Source organism: Pteropus medius, unplaced genomic scaffold, assembly GCF_902729225.1.
Source record: "Pteropus medius unplaced genomic scaffold, Ma_sr-lr_union100, whole genome shotgun sequence".
Taxonomy (NCBI): domain Eukaryota; kingdom Metazoa; phylum Chordata; class Mammalia; order Chiroptera; family Pteropodidae; genus Pteropus; species Pteropus medius.
Window position 1 is genome coordinate 12,085,409 of NW_024342467.1, and position 15,970 is coordinate 12,101,378.

At 36.6% G+C, this 15,970-nt stretch overlaps 1 protein-coding gene across 6 annotated transcripts in view; it reads left to right on the forward strand.

Annotated features, from left to right (window-relative positions):
• Positions 1-15,970, forward strand: part of PALS2 (protein associated with LIN7 2, MAGUK p55 family member) — a 95,128-nt gene that overhangs the window by 29,816 nt on the left and 49,342 nt on the right. For 2 of the 6 annotated variants that reach the window (XM_039862558.1, XM_039862557.1), the window contains exon 2: positions 3,975-4,115. The exons of the other annotated variants lie outside the window; for them this stretch is intronic. The gene's annotated coding sequence lies outside the window, so the exon portion shown is untranslated. The remainder of the gene's footprint in view (positions 1-3,974; positions 4,116-15,970) is intronic. 6 annotated transcript variants of the gene reach the window in all.

A 15,970-nucleotide genomic window follows, 5' to 3' on the forward strand; every position in this document is an offset into this window, starting at 1 on the left:
TACAGGCGAGGAGAGGGATAACTCATGAGGCGCTGCCTCACAGCAGGGTGCTGAGGGGGTGCGCGGTGGGGGGGGCGGGGGTGGAGCTTGAGTCATCGTAGAGGAGGAGGGGCACAGTTTCTTCTGAGGTTTGAGAAGAAGTAGGGAATGGTGCTGATATATTTGATTCTACAGGTGGAGGGGAATCTCAATAAATGATAAATGATAGCCTCTCTTTTCCTTTCCCTTCTGACAAAATCATCTGCCGACAACTTAGTGTACTAAATGTTTGAAATAGGGAATGTGAGAGAAACCCAGGAAAGGGCAAGTAATACAATTGTGCAGCAATATTTGGGACCTCGTTGTATTTTGGAGAACCAGGGAGGTTCGAGCATATTGAAGAATATGGAGATGAGAACAGGAATAAGGGCCCTGAAGTGGAGAAGATTGCTGTGGAACTCAGAGGTGAGGAGAGATGAAGACAGACAGGCTCGATCCCCTGACGACGTCGGCCAGGGCTGCCTATATTGAAATGAGTGCAGGCGAGCGATAGGCCACTGGATGGCTCTTTCCACTAAGTCTACATGTCAACTACACCATCGATGCCATTCTATCAAGCCAAAGCATATAAAGAAAGTTCTGTTAAAGCAGGGAGCTATCATTATAGAAAATGACTCGTAAAACATTCTGCAGTATTTCAAGCAATATCTTCATGTAACCTTTTAAAAATTACGAAAGACACAAATTCCCATGTCGTTAGCTCGTTTTGTTGCCAGCATTCCCCAAAGGCAGTATCCAGCTCAGTCTTTACCTGCTAGAAATGAAGGGCTAGCAAGGACATCCAGCTGTGTCTAGTGTTTATGCTTGCCACAGGGAAATTCGCAGTGAGACAGAGATAAAATAGTACCAGTGTTTAATTGTCATTTCCTTTATTTAGAGTGCTCTTTCACCACTTTGAACATATTGCGCATTCCTTAAGTTTCTTAAAACTGGGAAGTCTTACAGATAAGAAATGTGAGATTAAAGCCTAAAATAATCTCTCATTTTGGATAGGATATAATTCGCTGCGCTCAGTGGGATAGTACTGCTTTGGATTTTCTAAATTTCTAAAACTGTTAAATAATTAGGCTTTTCTATGCGGGGTTGTCATCTGGATGCATGGAATCAGAGTTTTCTCATATTTGGACAGCGTTTGACATTTCATGCAAAGACTCCTTATGTGGGGAACCCGTGTTTCCCTTTATCTTCCTACCGGAGCACTCACGCCTGGAGGGCACGGCGCAGTGGCATTAACCCTTTGAGCAGAGAATGTCTCCCCCCATCAGAAAAATATTTTCGTGCTTATTTTTAATGCGGTGCCATGTATTTACTTTTATGTGATGTTTTGCTCAGTGTTTTAAGGTCCGGTATAAGTAGACTGTGAAGAATAAGCCTGAGCATTGAGCGAGATAAGAATAAGATATTACAAATTGATAGCCTATTCTAGGAGTTTGTAAAATATTTTTATGTAGATCTCATGTCAGTGTAGCATCATACTATAATCTGAATTGCATGTGATTGTAGGTCAGTGATTTTGAGTCCCCGTTTCTTGTTAGAGTAGAGTTGGTAGTGTGTGCATTAAGGAAAATGGTTTGAGTTGACACTAAATAAACGTGGCAGTAAGTAGAAGCAGTTTTATGATGAATTAAATAAGATTGACTAGAAAGTTTCCTTTTGTTTAAGTTAGATCTTTATACGTATGAATGTAGAAATATATGTACCTTTTAAAAATTGAAAATGTAGGCTTTTATTTTTAAAATCTTTTAATTTATTATTTTTTTTGGTGACACTGGTTAACGAAATCTAGTTTCAGGTGTACAGTTCAACAGTAAGGCATATGTATATTGCATTGCGTGTTCACCTCCCAGAGTTAGATTTCTTTCTGTCACCACATATTTGACCCCTTTACCCCGTCTACCGCCGCCCCTTCCTCCCCTCCTCTCTGGTTACCACTAGTCTATCGTCCGTGTCCATGAGTCTCTGATCATTTGTTGCTTTCAGGTTGATATCCCACATATAAGAGAGATCATGCGGTTTTCAACTTTTTCTGTCATATAGGCTTTTAAATAGTCAATTTATATGTTATATTTTAGTGGACTGTTTTACCACAGTATATTTCATGCCATAATGTATACAAAAAAGAATGTAATAAAGCATATCATCCAAGGACAGCTTGTTCCCCAGGCTTTGGCTTTATATATATATATATATAAAGTCCTGTTTGTTTCTAACTCTAGAAGAATGGTTATAATTCTCTGATTTTTTGACATTCAAACTGGTTACTCTTTACTCATGAGAGATGTATTTTTTGTAGGTTTTAATTTTCTGTGACAATTGCAAATGCATGTATAATTGAAAGACCAACAATGCTGTCAATTCTCTTTTTCTCCATTTCTTGCTCCCCAGGGACTATTACTTTGAACTTCTTGGCTGATTCTTTTGGCCTTTAGCTCCGTGTCAGTAAATGGCATGTGTACGTTGCTGATTTTTTATTTTTAACCATTATGGAAAATGAGGCTCTTTTTCCACTCTACTCCTCCCATCCCCACACTCTGTATATATTATACCATATATGCCTCTTATCCCTCAATTCTCTCAACGTGATTATAGTAGTAATTTTGATTCGATCAATATTTGTTACTTGGTTCATTAGTAAATGGTAGTTACCTTTCTTCATTCCTGTATTTTTATTATCTTGGAGTTAATATTTATTATTTATTTCCATTTATACTGCTTATTAACAATCCATCTCTGAAATCTCTGCTAGTTTTTTAAATCATCTTTCAATACGTTTATGCAAATTTATCAACGTCATTTTCTTGAAAATGTCACTCCTGGAGCCTTCTGACTTGTCCACTGTGGACTCGCTCTGTCCATGCCTGATACACGCTTGTCATGATCTTCCTGAGAGTCCCCTCCGCCTTTCTCCTGGGTCGGGCCTTCTAGTTCCTGTATCTCATATCTTACCTTTTTCTATTTTGCCCCTTTATTTCACACTCAGAGGGCAATGTGGTCTTTTTTTTTTTTTTTTTAAATCTTTCTGAGAAAAATTGTTCGTGGTGGATTAATTTCGTGAAATGTCATCAGCAAGTCTGAAAATTATTTTTAACTATCCTCACACTCGATTGATAGTTTGGCAGGGTAAAGAATTTTAGGGTGGAAATGTTTTTAAATGTTTTTAAATGCATCATTTTGTCATTTTCTGTCTTTGGATGCCATCACTGAAAAGCTCAAAAGTACTTTGATTCCTGATTCTTGACATGTATGTATTTTTTTCCTTTTGTCTGTAGTGTTCTGAAATTTTACAGTGATGTGCTTTGATATGAGTCTATCTTCATCTGTTTCACTGGGTGCTCCATGCCCCATTTAGTCTAGCAACTTAGAGATTTTGGTTCTGGAAAATAGTATTTTATTAATATTTCCCTCCTCTCCATTTCGTCTGTTCTTCTCTCTAACTCCTCTTATTTAGATGCTCTCTATCAGGTCCTCTAATTTTCTTCTATTTTTCTACCTCTATGATTTCCTACTTTGTTTGGTATTTCCCCAAATTTATCTTTCACGATTTCTGTTGAATTTTATTTCTGCTTTTACTTTTTAATTTTGTAAGAGCTCTTTCGTTCCCTGTGAATGCTCCTCTTCTATAGCAACCTTATTCTAGTTTCGTGAATGCAATATTCTCTTATTTCTCTGAGAATTTTAATGGCCATTTTCTTCACCTTGAGTAGTTTCATTATTTCAAGTAGATTTTATCTGTTTGAGTGTGTATTCCATTTTTTATCCTTCATGTTAACAGGCTCTTTTCAGCATCTAATACCCTAGAGTTTTTAGCTCATTGTTAAGAGTGGAAAACTGAAAACACGAAGCTCTGTTTGCACGTTGAGCTTCTCTGTAGCCATTCTGTGACTGGATTGTTTGGGGGTAATACCTGATCTTGATATCCATGTTTTTCCTCTTAGGCTGGTCATATTCCACATCTGCCTGGAAGGTAAAGACCGGACTAAAAGCCTTCTGAAAATCAAGAGGTAGAAGCAGGTGAAGGAGTTGTCTCAGTATCCAATGATCCCGTTTGCCACGTGATTTCATTGTCCTTCGTTTAGGTATACTTTTTATCTTACTCTGTCCAGAACATAAACCTCTCTTTTTTTTCGGTCCTCCGTGATCGGGGGTGAGGGGCTGGCAATTATTACCCTGCAAGGAGGATGGGGTTGAATTACCGATGAGCAGTATAATGAAAAACTAAGGAAATAACTCCAAGAAAATAAAAATATAAGAATGGAGAAAGGTAACTACAGTTTACTAATGGATCAGCTAATGAATACTGACCTAATCTTATCTGCGTCTCCTTATTTTGGTTCCCCTCACCTCAAGTAACTTGTGCTGCTAATTCTCGAGCCTTTGGAAGACTTTGTTGTGTAAACGAAATTTCCCACTTTCCTAGCAGCTAGTTGAGTGTTTGGCTTTTTTTGGGTCTGCTAAATCAATTACTCATTTGTCCATGTGTTTTAAAGCTTCCAAAGTCAACTTTTCTTGCATTCTCCCCATCTCTGTAAATGTTTCTCTTTAAAAATTAAATTACAGGCACCCATCTTTATTACATTTAGAAAAGGTTTTAGGTGAGAGCAAAATTAGATGGGCAAAATTTATCTTTACCTAGATATATGTCCTCTTAAATTGATATATGTCCTCTTAAATAAAAGTATTTGTTCATTTTACTTTTGTATTTCAATTGGCTTTTTTTCAAGATTGACATTTGGTTTTATCAAATACAAGCACATCAGAATTTTGGAGCTTGTCAGAGAGAAGAGTTTCTGCTAGAAAACCATTCTTAATTTCAATTTTTAATTATGTAAAAAGTAAAAGCATCTGTGATGAAGAGCACACTTCAGCTTTCTCTTCCAAAAGAAGATTGTTTGCTCCGAGAGCCACTACAACCATCCATGCCTTGCTTCAGAGTTTTTCTTTAGACCTCTTGAAAGTTAACACAAGAAATGATTTGGCATACTGGTACTGTTACAAACTCAAGTTAAATCCAAAGCGACTTTGTATTTTACTTTGGTATGTGTTGGTTGTTGATTATACAAAATTTTGTCTTCGGTTGGATCTGAAAGCTGGGTAATAAAAAGGAAAAATAATTCAGAGAATTAGTTGATCATTTACTAAACATTTGTTGGGTGCCTGTTGTATACAAGGCACTATACTGGGAGCTATAATAGAAATGAAAGCTCTTGTTCTTTGAGAGGTTATAATTTAACCAAGGGAAACAGGGAGCAGGCATGAAACGCGTGGCCAATGCTGGAGAACCATTCTTTGCCCTTGTTTTACCAGATATTTTTATTTAAAAACAGTTGAGGGAATGGGAAAAGAAATTATGAGCATAGGTATTCCCTTTGGATCTTGGCTTCTTTTATTAACCATTATACTAGGGTTTTTGGGTTTTTTTTTTTTCGGAATTACATAATGTACAGTGACATAGTTAAAATCTGTGTTTGTTTTCACTCTTTCTTCAGATTTTCTCTCATTCTTGCTAATTGCTTTCAACCCTAAAAAAATTACTTTAAGCAAAGACTATGAAAGGAAAAAGAAAGTTGGTAATTTAAAAAAAAGGAAAAGTTTTATATTTAATACTTCCTTTTCTTCAGATTTCAGTAAATACATTTGATTCAATGGCTGTTTACCTTTCACAGTTCCAAGGAGCCAGAGATCATAAAGTAGAGTGGGGAGAAGTATCTTAACCCACTGTCGACCCCTAGCATCCAGCATCTCTGGACACTTCTGACTGCAAGTAGTTTCTAAAGGCCATTTCTGACCCCTAACCTTGCTTTTGTTTCAGTCATCCATTGTTCTTGCAAGCATTTATTTCAGTCATTTGCTGCTCCTGTGCGTGTTACTACTGCAACTCATTCTTTTCTTCATCTTATTAAATTTTGCAGCTACTTCCAAGTTTCTCAAGATATTTCTGATTCCACTACCACGTCCAACTATTTGCCATGGCAGTAGGAGTGAGGAGAGGTGGCTGGCGTTGATCCATAGAAATCCCTGTGTCTACCCCTTCAGGGCTAAAATCAGTAAAGTCATGCTGCGTAGTGGCAACAGGAAAACTAGAAATTGCATTTTCTCATGCCCGGTGCTCTCTCCACTGACCAAACTCGATTGTTTCTTGATTTTCTTTCATGTCTGCTACTTGTTGAAATGCAAGCCCTCAGTGACAGAACGGAGCTCATCATATCCCTATCTCTTGGCCAGTCCCTTGCAAAATGTCCTGATTTATTATCCTTCCAGTCTCTTGGACCTTTTCCTTCCTTCTGTTTGGGGAAAATATTGAGATTGCTTTGTAGAGGGGTCATCTATGGAGAATGCTGCTTATAATCTATGATTACAGTTGAGAAAAACGAGCATGGTTTGGGGTCAATGAGTTGAACTGAATTCTTGATTTTTTTTTTCCCCTTTATTGGCCCACCTCTGCATGTCTCTTAAACTTTTGGGGCCCCATTTTTCTTATCTATAAAATGGAGATAATACCTATCCCATCAGCGCGTGGCAATTTTTGAGACTAAAATGGGATAGAAAATATAGAAAAAGGTAACAACCTACACACATAAGGCGGTTATTATATGAACTCAAGTAGTGACTTAGAGCAACACTTAGAATTCACTAAGTTAGAGAAAATGCAAAAATGAATATTGAAATGACAATCTAGGTAGAAGACAATGGACAACTGACTTAAAAATAGAATTAAAATAGATGATTTGTATGTTTGCAGTGGTATGCAGGCATGATTCAGCGATGGAGGAGTTATAAAGAATAAGGGGTCCTTAAGACTTGTACCACTGAGACCACTTGATGGCTCTGCTTAAATTGGCATGTGTAGGTGTGTTTATATTAGCTGAAGAGTCTGAAAGAATGCTTATAAAAAGGCTCCTTTTATAATGACAATAGTAAGAAATTCTTCCTCAGTCCTTTACTGCAAATAGAAAAGATCGTCTATTTTATCATTTTACAATTGTGAGAGAGTAATATTGTATTATAGGGGAGTAAGAAAAGTCTTCTGGCCTGATAAGTATTTTTCAAGAATCAGTATAGAGCTTAATTCTCAGTAATCTCAAACCAAATACCCTGAGGCTATATGTAGGAACTACAGTTTTCATTTTGTGTGAGGTTGGCTTAAAGTGAAAGATAGGTTGTTTTCATTTATTCCCAAAGTGTCTTGAAGTCTACATTTAGTTTTTGAAATCTATAAAGATTGTGATTAGGGTAAAAATAGAAAAGAAAATCTGATTCGTAGGATGAAATTTAAAGAATTGAGAGTAATTGTTAGTTTCATCATTATAATCTTAACTGTAGGCATTAAAGAAGTCATAACTTAAACTGTGCAAGTTAAAGCTATTAAAGGGTATTATTTCATGTGGTAGACTGAAGTGGCTTAATGGGAAAGAAATCCATGATAAAAAGTACACAGTAATATATAAGGAATGGGTATTTAAGGGATGAAGTATTCTATATAAGGAGATTATCTTTAGAGAGACAAGTTCATGACTAGAGAAATGAGGCTAAGCATTTTTGCCCAATAAAATCTTGTATGTAAGGGTACGTCATTTTATTAGGTAAAGTGATTTTTCTTCATCCTTATGAGTCTCTACAGAAACCTCTAGAAACCCTTATGATATTGACTCTCCAAATATACAGTTCATCCCGTGAGCAATTCATTTGTTAAGTTATTGTTTTGTTACACAGGATACATAAATATATTAATTTTGTAACAATTTTAAGATATTACCAGATACAGCCAAGAGCCTTTCTAACTAGCCCCTTTTTCAACCTCTGCTCCTTCAGCCAGGGTTATACCTATCACATTTTGTTTTATTTTTCCAGGCTGTTTCCTTTATATTTATATATTTGTACCTGTGGAAAATATAGCATTGTTTCGTGTGCCTCATTTCTATAAGTATCACATGATCTTTATGCACTTGTTTTTTTTTTTTCACAGAAAAGTGTGTTTTGGAGAGCTTTTACATTTTAGAACATATAAAGCCATGTTGTTCTTTTAACTGTCTCAGATACTCGTAGGATGGCTATTCAGCCATTACCCTGCTGAGGAATATCGAGGTGGTTTGTTTTTTCTAGTGTTTCCAGTAATGTCACAATGAGCATCTAAAAATTGTCTCATTAGAAGAGTATTACCAATTATCATGATGATCTCTTTCACTTGATAATAAGTTGTGACAATGCAGACTTAGTACAGTTAAAACTTGAAAATCTTTCATTAAAAACATTGCTTGAATTCCAGTAATGGTGGCATGCAGAGTCTGGCAATTCTCCTATTTCTAAAACAAATATAAAACTGGACAAAATGGTTGAAAACAGCCATTTAGGGGTATTGGAAATTGACCAAAGGCAGTTAAAAAAATTGATCTTGCAGAGCTGTTAGGGCTGGGGGTTAGAGCAGTGTGAGTCTGTGGCCTTCGTGCCTGGGCTCTTTCCAGATACCTGCCCAGCTGCCCCCCACTCTACCCTCTTTGCTCAGTTGGTGACAACTGACGCTTTACTAGCTTGGGGCTGGCTGAGAAAGCCAGCAGCTTTGTTGCCAAAGAGTTGGGGGTGGGGGATGGCTTGATTCAGGAAAAGAAGTTAAGGAGGACACAAAAACCTGTGGCTTTGCTGGTGAAAAGTGGTGGATTTGGTTGGAAACAGATGGAAAAAAACCCTGCTGTTTTGCCAGTTCAAGGTCGTGGACCTGGTTTGGGGAGAGTGGTGGACCAGTAAAATTTAATAGGGAAATCCTAGAAATGAGCGAGCCGTAGAAAGGCCGTGATAAGCTCTCCACACAGCCCTGGTCGACTGGGAACCACATGCGTGGAGGAGGAGACCTGAGGGAGCCTGGCAAAAAAAGTTCAAAACAAGGGAGACTTGGGAGAGCTGGCTACAACTCTGAATGCATTCCCCAGCCTGTACCCAAATCAGCTGACAGAGGGTGGAAGTCGCAGAAACTTGAGATTTTTGAGCACAACCTTTGCCCAAGTCATTCGATGATGATGATTAAGCTGAGCAGACATAGGTACAACCCATAGAAAGCCAGGCAAAATATAAAAAGAATTAAAAAACTCAACAGAGATGTCCCGACTGCCTGTCATGGAGGGATTCAGCTTCTGCGTTTTAAGTTTAGATGAATTACTAAAAAGGACTCAACAACCCTGAAAAATAAAACGAATCTGCAGTTACTATAATATATCAAAGGTTCAGTTTTCAACCAAAAACTGCTGGATATGAAAAAAAAAAAAAAGAAAAGAATCGGGAAAGTGTGAACCATAATCAGGAAAAACAGTCAATGGAAACTGACTCCGAGTGGGTTCAACGTTTGATTTAACGAAGACTTCAGATTGGCTGTTTCAGATATGTTTATTTAGATGGGCAAAGGACAGCAAGCTAACGACATGCAACAAATAGAGAATCGCACTAGAGAAACAAATTAGAAAAGAAGAACCAAATAGAAATTTTAGATTTGAAGAGTACAGTTAATTGAAATGAAGAATTCACTGGGTAGGCTCAACAGCAGATTGGAGGTAGCTGTGAAAATGTGAAGATCCACAGAAAGTATTCAGTCCAAAGAAGAGTGAGGAAAAAAAAGATGTTAAGAAAAGTAAACAGAGTCTCAGAGACCCGTGGGCAATGTCAAGCATTTTCACACGCGTGTAATGAGAGTTCCAGACAGAAAGGAAGGAAAGAAAGAGACAAAAAAAATATTTGAAGACATAATGGCACCAAAGCAACCCACATTTGGTGGAAAATATAACTTAAAAAAGGTTCCAGTGAGATGGAGTAAGCACACTATAACCTTGTCTCTTGAACTGTATACAGCTATAAAAACTGGACAGATGCAGGCATATTCTGTATTTTGTACACTCTGAAATACAGCTATAAAAGAAATAATAAGTAATTGCACCAAACCATCCCAAATTTGGTGGAAAACGTAACTTACAAAGGGTTCTATAAGATGGAAAATTTGGAACTGAAAATATAACAAATAAAAACTCAGTGGACAAGCACAGTAGCAGAATGCAGATGACAAAGAGAGTCTATGAACTTGAAGACAGATCATTAGACGTTTACCCAAATTGAGCAACAGAGAAAAAAAGTTGAAACAGTGATGAGTAGAACTTCGGAGACCTATGGGACGACACTAGAAGGTAAACAACGTTTTGTTTCATTAGACACCCAGACGTAAAGAAGAAAGACTTTGGTGCAGAAAAATGTTTGAAGAAATACTGGCTGAAAACTTCTCATATTTAATGAAAGACATAAACCGTAGATGCAAGAGGTTCCATGAACCTACAATGGGATAAGCCCAATGAAATTCATACCCAGACACGTCGTAGTCAAACTGCTAATAATACACACACAAAAATACCGAAAACAAAAATCCAAAACCCACTAATAACTATTTAAATGAATGCGGATTTCTCATCGGAGACCATAGAGCCCAGAAGGAAGTGAAACAATGTTTTAAACATGTTTGTGGGGCGGGGGAGGGGGTGGATCCAGAATGCAGAACCTGCCTTTTTTTTTTTTTTTTTTCTTGAGAGGACTATTTTTCTGAAAGCATTGCATATAATAGAAAATTGTTTCTGAGAAGTAACATTGCCAGACAGTTATACTAATTGCTTTTGCAAGGCATTTGATTTATAATAGAAATATTGATAAGTTCATTAAAAACGTTATTTCACTTTCTGAATTAAACTTGTCATCAGAAGATGATGAGGTGCAAAGTGGTCAGTTAAGAAGATTAAATTAGAAAAACTCAACTATTTTAATTTTTTTTTAAAAACATTGTTTTTAAAGTAAGAAAAAATTGTAATTAAATTGCTGTTGAGATTCATTTTTCACTGATACTGAATTAGTATGTCACAATGAGAGATGGCTGAAGAGATTATGAATTGCAGGATATTAGATAAAACAGAATATTTAGCCTTTACACATTTTTAGTAGATTAGTCATTTAATTGTATAACCTTGTGAGTTGTATCAGTGTCATTTATAATTTACAGATAAGGAAATGTGGTTGGATTTTTTTTTAATGCTATATTGGAAAAAAATGAGATTAGAATTTAGAATTTAGTTCTCACTTTATCTCAATCACTTCTTTTGCTGCATGAGTTTTCAGCATTTACGATATGTCTTTATGAGGCGATTCATTATTATAACAAATAATGAAATGAGGACCTCTTGATGGAAATGTAATTGATAAAACCTGCCTAAAGGACAGTTTGATACTGACAGTTGAAAAATCATATACTTTTGACATAGCAATTCTGCTCATAGTATTTACTTACTAATGATGCATATATAAATATATATGTGTGTCTGGATATAGACATATTCTGATTGTGACCCTGATTATAACTGCAAAAAATGCAAGCAACTTGTATATCTTTTAATAGAGAACAAACTAAATAAATTTTGTATCCATATAGCAATAAATTTTGCGTCCACATAGTATTAGATATATTGAAAAGAATGAGTTCCAATATGTAAAGATCACTAGGTTAATTTATTAATAAAACAATCACATGTATGTAATTAAAAAGGATATATTCAGATACAGGTATAAATTTTGTCTGAAAGGTTAGAAAGGAAATCTCTTTGGAGGAGATCAATTTTTGTGTTTATTTTTGAATATTTCAGTATAGACTTTCTTGTACTATGTATGTGTAGATATACACACATATACATATTTGTATGTATGTGTGTGAATATATAACAGCTTTTTAAAAATAACATGTAAAGCTTTTTAACTCGTTTGACGTTTTTACTTCATTATCTTCTGGTATTCAGTGTTACCAGTAATAAATGAAGTGGAAGTCTGATTATTATTCCTTCTGCATAACTCTTTTCTTTCTAGAAATCTTCATTTTTCTCCCCTTTTAGTCCTTGGCATTCTGAAGTCGCATTTAAATGTGTCCAGATCTGGATCTTTTTCATTCAATCTGCTCTGCACATGGAAAGCCTTTTATTCTGAAGTTTTGTTTTGTTTGACATTTAAAACACAGGGACATTTTCTTCTATTATTTCTTCAACTATTTCCTTCCATCTTGTCTCTGACCTTGTCTTATGAAAATCCTGGTAGCACTGTTAGACTTGGCCTATGTTTTCAGTTTTCTCATATTTTCCACCTTTTTCTCTTTGTTCTGCATTTAGGCATTTACTTTAACTTGATTTTCCTAATTAGCAGTTTCAACCTTATTCCATCACTTAGTTCGCTGTTTGATTTTTTAAAAATGTGACAACGATATTTTTAATTACTGGGAACTTTTTCTTATCCTTGGGTTGCTCCATTTTCTCCCTCTTCGTGGCAGTAGCCTCTCAGATGTCTATGAGAATGCTAATAAAAAGAAAAATGTTAAATTCTGTGCTCAACACCATCTGTCCCTGCCCCAGTTTGGTCATCTCTGTCCACTGTCACTGATATTTTCTTCTACTGATCCATAGTGGTTGGTTTATATTTATATGTGAGGGACTAGGTTGATTAATCCAGAGTATAAATCTGATGACCATTTCCTCCGGAGTGGTACAGGCCGTCCTCCCACCCCCAGCCCTGGCTCTGGAATGGGGGGAGGGGCATGCGCGGACACTAAGTCCTCAGGTAGGCTTCTCTTTCAGGTTTGTAGGCAAAGAGCAGGTGAACAAGCCGGGAGCCCCGCCACTTAGCTAAATTAAGACGGCAGATTTTACCCTGGAGATAGAACATATTAATGTTAATAAGATGCTTTAAGTTGGAAGCACAGAAGGGAAGGAGGTGATGCCACACCCCTGGAAGTGTTGGAGAATGTGGTCAGGGGAGTTTCTAGTTGTCATGAGAAGTGTGAATCACTGCAGGCATTTGGTGGCGCACAATACTGTGCAAAAAGGAATTTTTGCTCCCCAAGTTTTCCGTTTGAGAAATACTGCTTTAGTGTATTCACTCCCAGGTAGTCTCGTTCCCCACCGCCCTGGAATGTCTGATACGAAGAAGCAGATCTGCCTCAGCCTCTGTGCGCCGCGTTTCGGACCCAGCATCCCCGCCAGGGACCCTTCCTGCGCAGAACGAACACCCGCTGTCTCCGGAAGGAAGCTGGTGGTGCTTTGGCCCGAAAGCGCGCGCTGGTGCGCGGGGCTCCTTACCAGCCCTCAGCCGCTGCCCCGCCCGTGCCCCGCCGCTGCACCTGCCCGCCCTTCACCCTTTCCTTCTGTTGACTCCGCGCTTGGAGATGTGCTAGGAATGCTGCGGAAACTCCAACTCCACCTTTTGTATCAAGGCTTTAAATACTGACCATGCATTCCGGATTCTCAGTAGGGTGAACGCGGTTTGGTGATTTTCAGGAGGATGCCTTTCCACTGTGTCTCCCTACTTTTCCATCTTGTTATCATCATCCTGCCACCCCCGTCAAAGAAAGAGTTAACATTTTACTCCTTTCCTGTACTCCCTCAGCGTAAATAATGCACCAGGAACTATTGTTCGAGGAGTTTCCCCGTGTATTATTTAGCAGCAACAACCCTGTGAGCTACAAACCATTGTCATTCGCCCACTTAACGGATGGAAGAAACCGACTTGGGGAGGTTGGTTAAGGCATTTACTCGGGTTTGTAGGACTAGTTAAGTGGCAGAGTCCAGGCTTTTAACTGCTACATCACCTAACTCTGTGATTCCTTCATAATGTTCTTATTATTGTGCTTTATACACTTGTTTACATGTTTTGGTCTCCTCTACAAGATGGAGTTTTTAGAGGAATGGATAGTGCATCTCGATTCCCTTCAACATCTAACATTGTGTCTTGTCGTCAGGCCTGTAAGAACTCAGTTAATGTTGATTAAATTAGCGCGGTGCATTCAAAATTTTACTTTTCTTCTTTGATCCCGTATATCCAAATTAGAATTTCAAGATACCAGTTTGAAAGCTAAGGTATCGACAGTATACAGTCATTTTATAGAAAAGTATTGTCTTACTGAGTTAACTAAATGGTTTACATGAACTCTGCTGTCTTGGTCAAACCAGTTGTGTAAAAATAATTGTGTCAAAATTTAACCTTAGAGAAACCTGACTTGATCCACATTTCAGTGGGGTTTTTTTTCTATATCATTTCTCAGAAATGTATTTTTTTAAAGAATTTTGCTTTTCTATTGCAAATGCATTAGAAATAGTCCAGATAACTTTTAGGTACCTCCTTGAAAATTATTCTTAAATCTTTCCAAGTGCACATAGAATAAGATTTTGTTTTTCATTTCCTGGCTTCTGTAAATTATGCAGCATGATTCTAGTGAAATAATTTATAAACTATAAAAGCAGAGGTAATTTTTAACATCTTCTGAAAACTTAATTTACCTGTCATATTTTCAGTGGGAAATTCAGATTGTTGAACTGAAAGGGAGTGAAGATACCACCAAATGTGGTCACAAAAGAATTTTTAATATTAAAAATAGGTTCTAGTCCTAATTAATTAAGAATAGTTTATTTAATTATAGTTCTAAAACTAGGTAGAAATGCTTTTATAAAAGCAATTCTACAAGGCATTTGGAACAGAATATTTTGGGTAAATGCTATTCATTTTATTAAATTTGCTATGTATACTGAACTATATTATAGAAAGTTAGAAATATATTTACATGTAAGAAGTATTACTGTAAAAGCTAGCCATTTTAGTGGACTAAGTATTGAAAGATACCACTTCCTTCTTTATGGTTTGTTGTACAGTTTATAGGAAGTTGATAGCTTTGATATAACTGCTTTGTAAATTACCCATATTGCTGATTCCAAGTATCATACAGACATTTTATTTATAAATAATATCTAATTTAAAAAACTATTGTTGGTTTTGGTAACAACACTGTTCCACTTTTGAGACTGAAACTATATTATTGAGAACTTATGATGTACCAGACTGTGGGGTGGTTGGTGAGAACATAGGTTTGAACAAGACAGGTGTGATTTCTGTGCTCATCAGAGTTAGAATTTAGAAAGGAAGTTATACACTAAACAAAATATTTGATTATGTTTGTCAGAGCTATAAAGTATAGAATGCTATGAAAATATATATTAGGAGACTTTATTTTAGTAGGGACAGCCAGGGACATGGGTTTCCTGCTCCTGAGGGATGTGTATGAATTAGGTACACAGTGGTGGTTACAGGCAAGGTGAGGGGCAGACTCTGCATCAGGACAGAGGAGAGATGGGTATGACTAAAACTACAAAAGGGTGGTACAGATGACTCTAGCAATGTATTAAAAGGCTTATATGCCATAAATTTATATTTTAATAATTATATATATAAATATGTGGGAGGCTTCTGTGGTAGTCTGGGCGAGAAATGGTTTTGGCTAGGACTCATGAAGGATGATGGAAATGACTTGTTGGATTACACAAATATTTTAGAAGATAGAATCTACTGCTTCCTTTACTCTGGCTTAGTTTCTATTCCTACCACTTTCAGACTTTCAAATATTTTTGCTATTTTTTTGGCCATTTGTTTTCTCATTAACCATTCTTCTTGTGGCTTTAAAAGAAAAAAACTGCTATTAATACTTTGCTGCCGTTTTAATAAATTCTGAAGGGAAAGAATATAAACTTAAATCTACTATATTTAGTTGAACCCTACTGCCACTGATTTTAAATGTAACCTTTAAGCATGAATTAAATCCTATTTAGCTACTATGTCAAGATTTATCTGTTACTCTGTTAATGTTGCGCCATTTTAATTTATAGTGTTTTTATTCTTGATAGCACAGGTACTTCCTTTACATTTATGCTTTTTTCCAAATGCATTGGCTAGTTCTACATATTACTCTTTCACATAAATTTTAGAATTAGTTTACCAAAAATATCCCATTGGGGTTTCTATTAGGAATTATTCAGTTTTTTTGTTGTGTTTTGTTTTGTTTTTAGGAATGATTTGGAGAGAATTGACATTTTTATAGTGTTGAGTCTTTCTA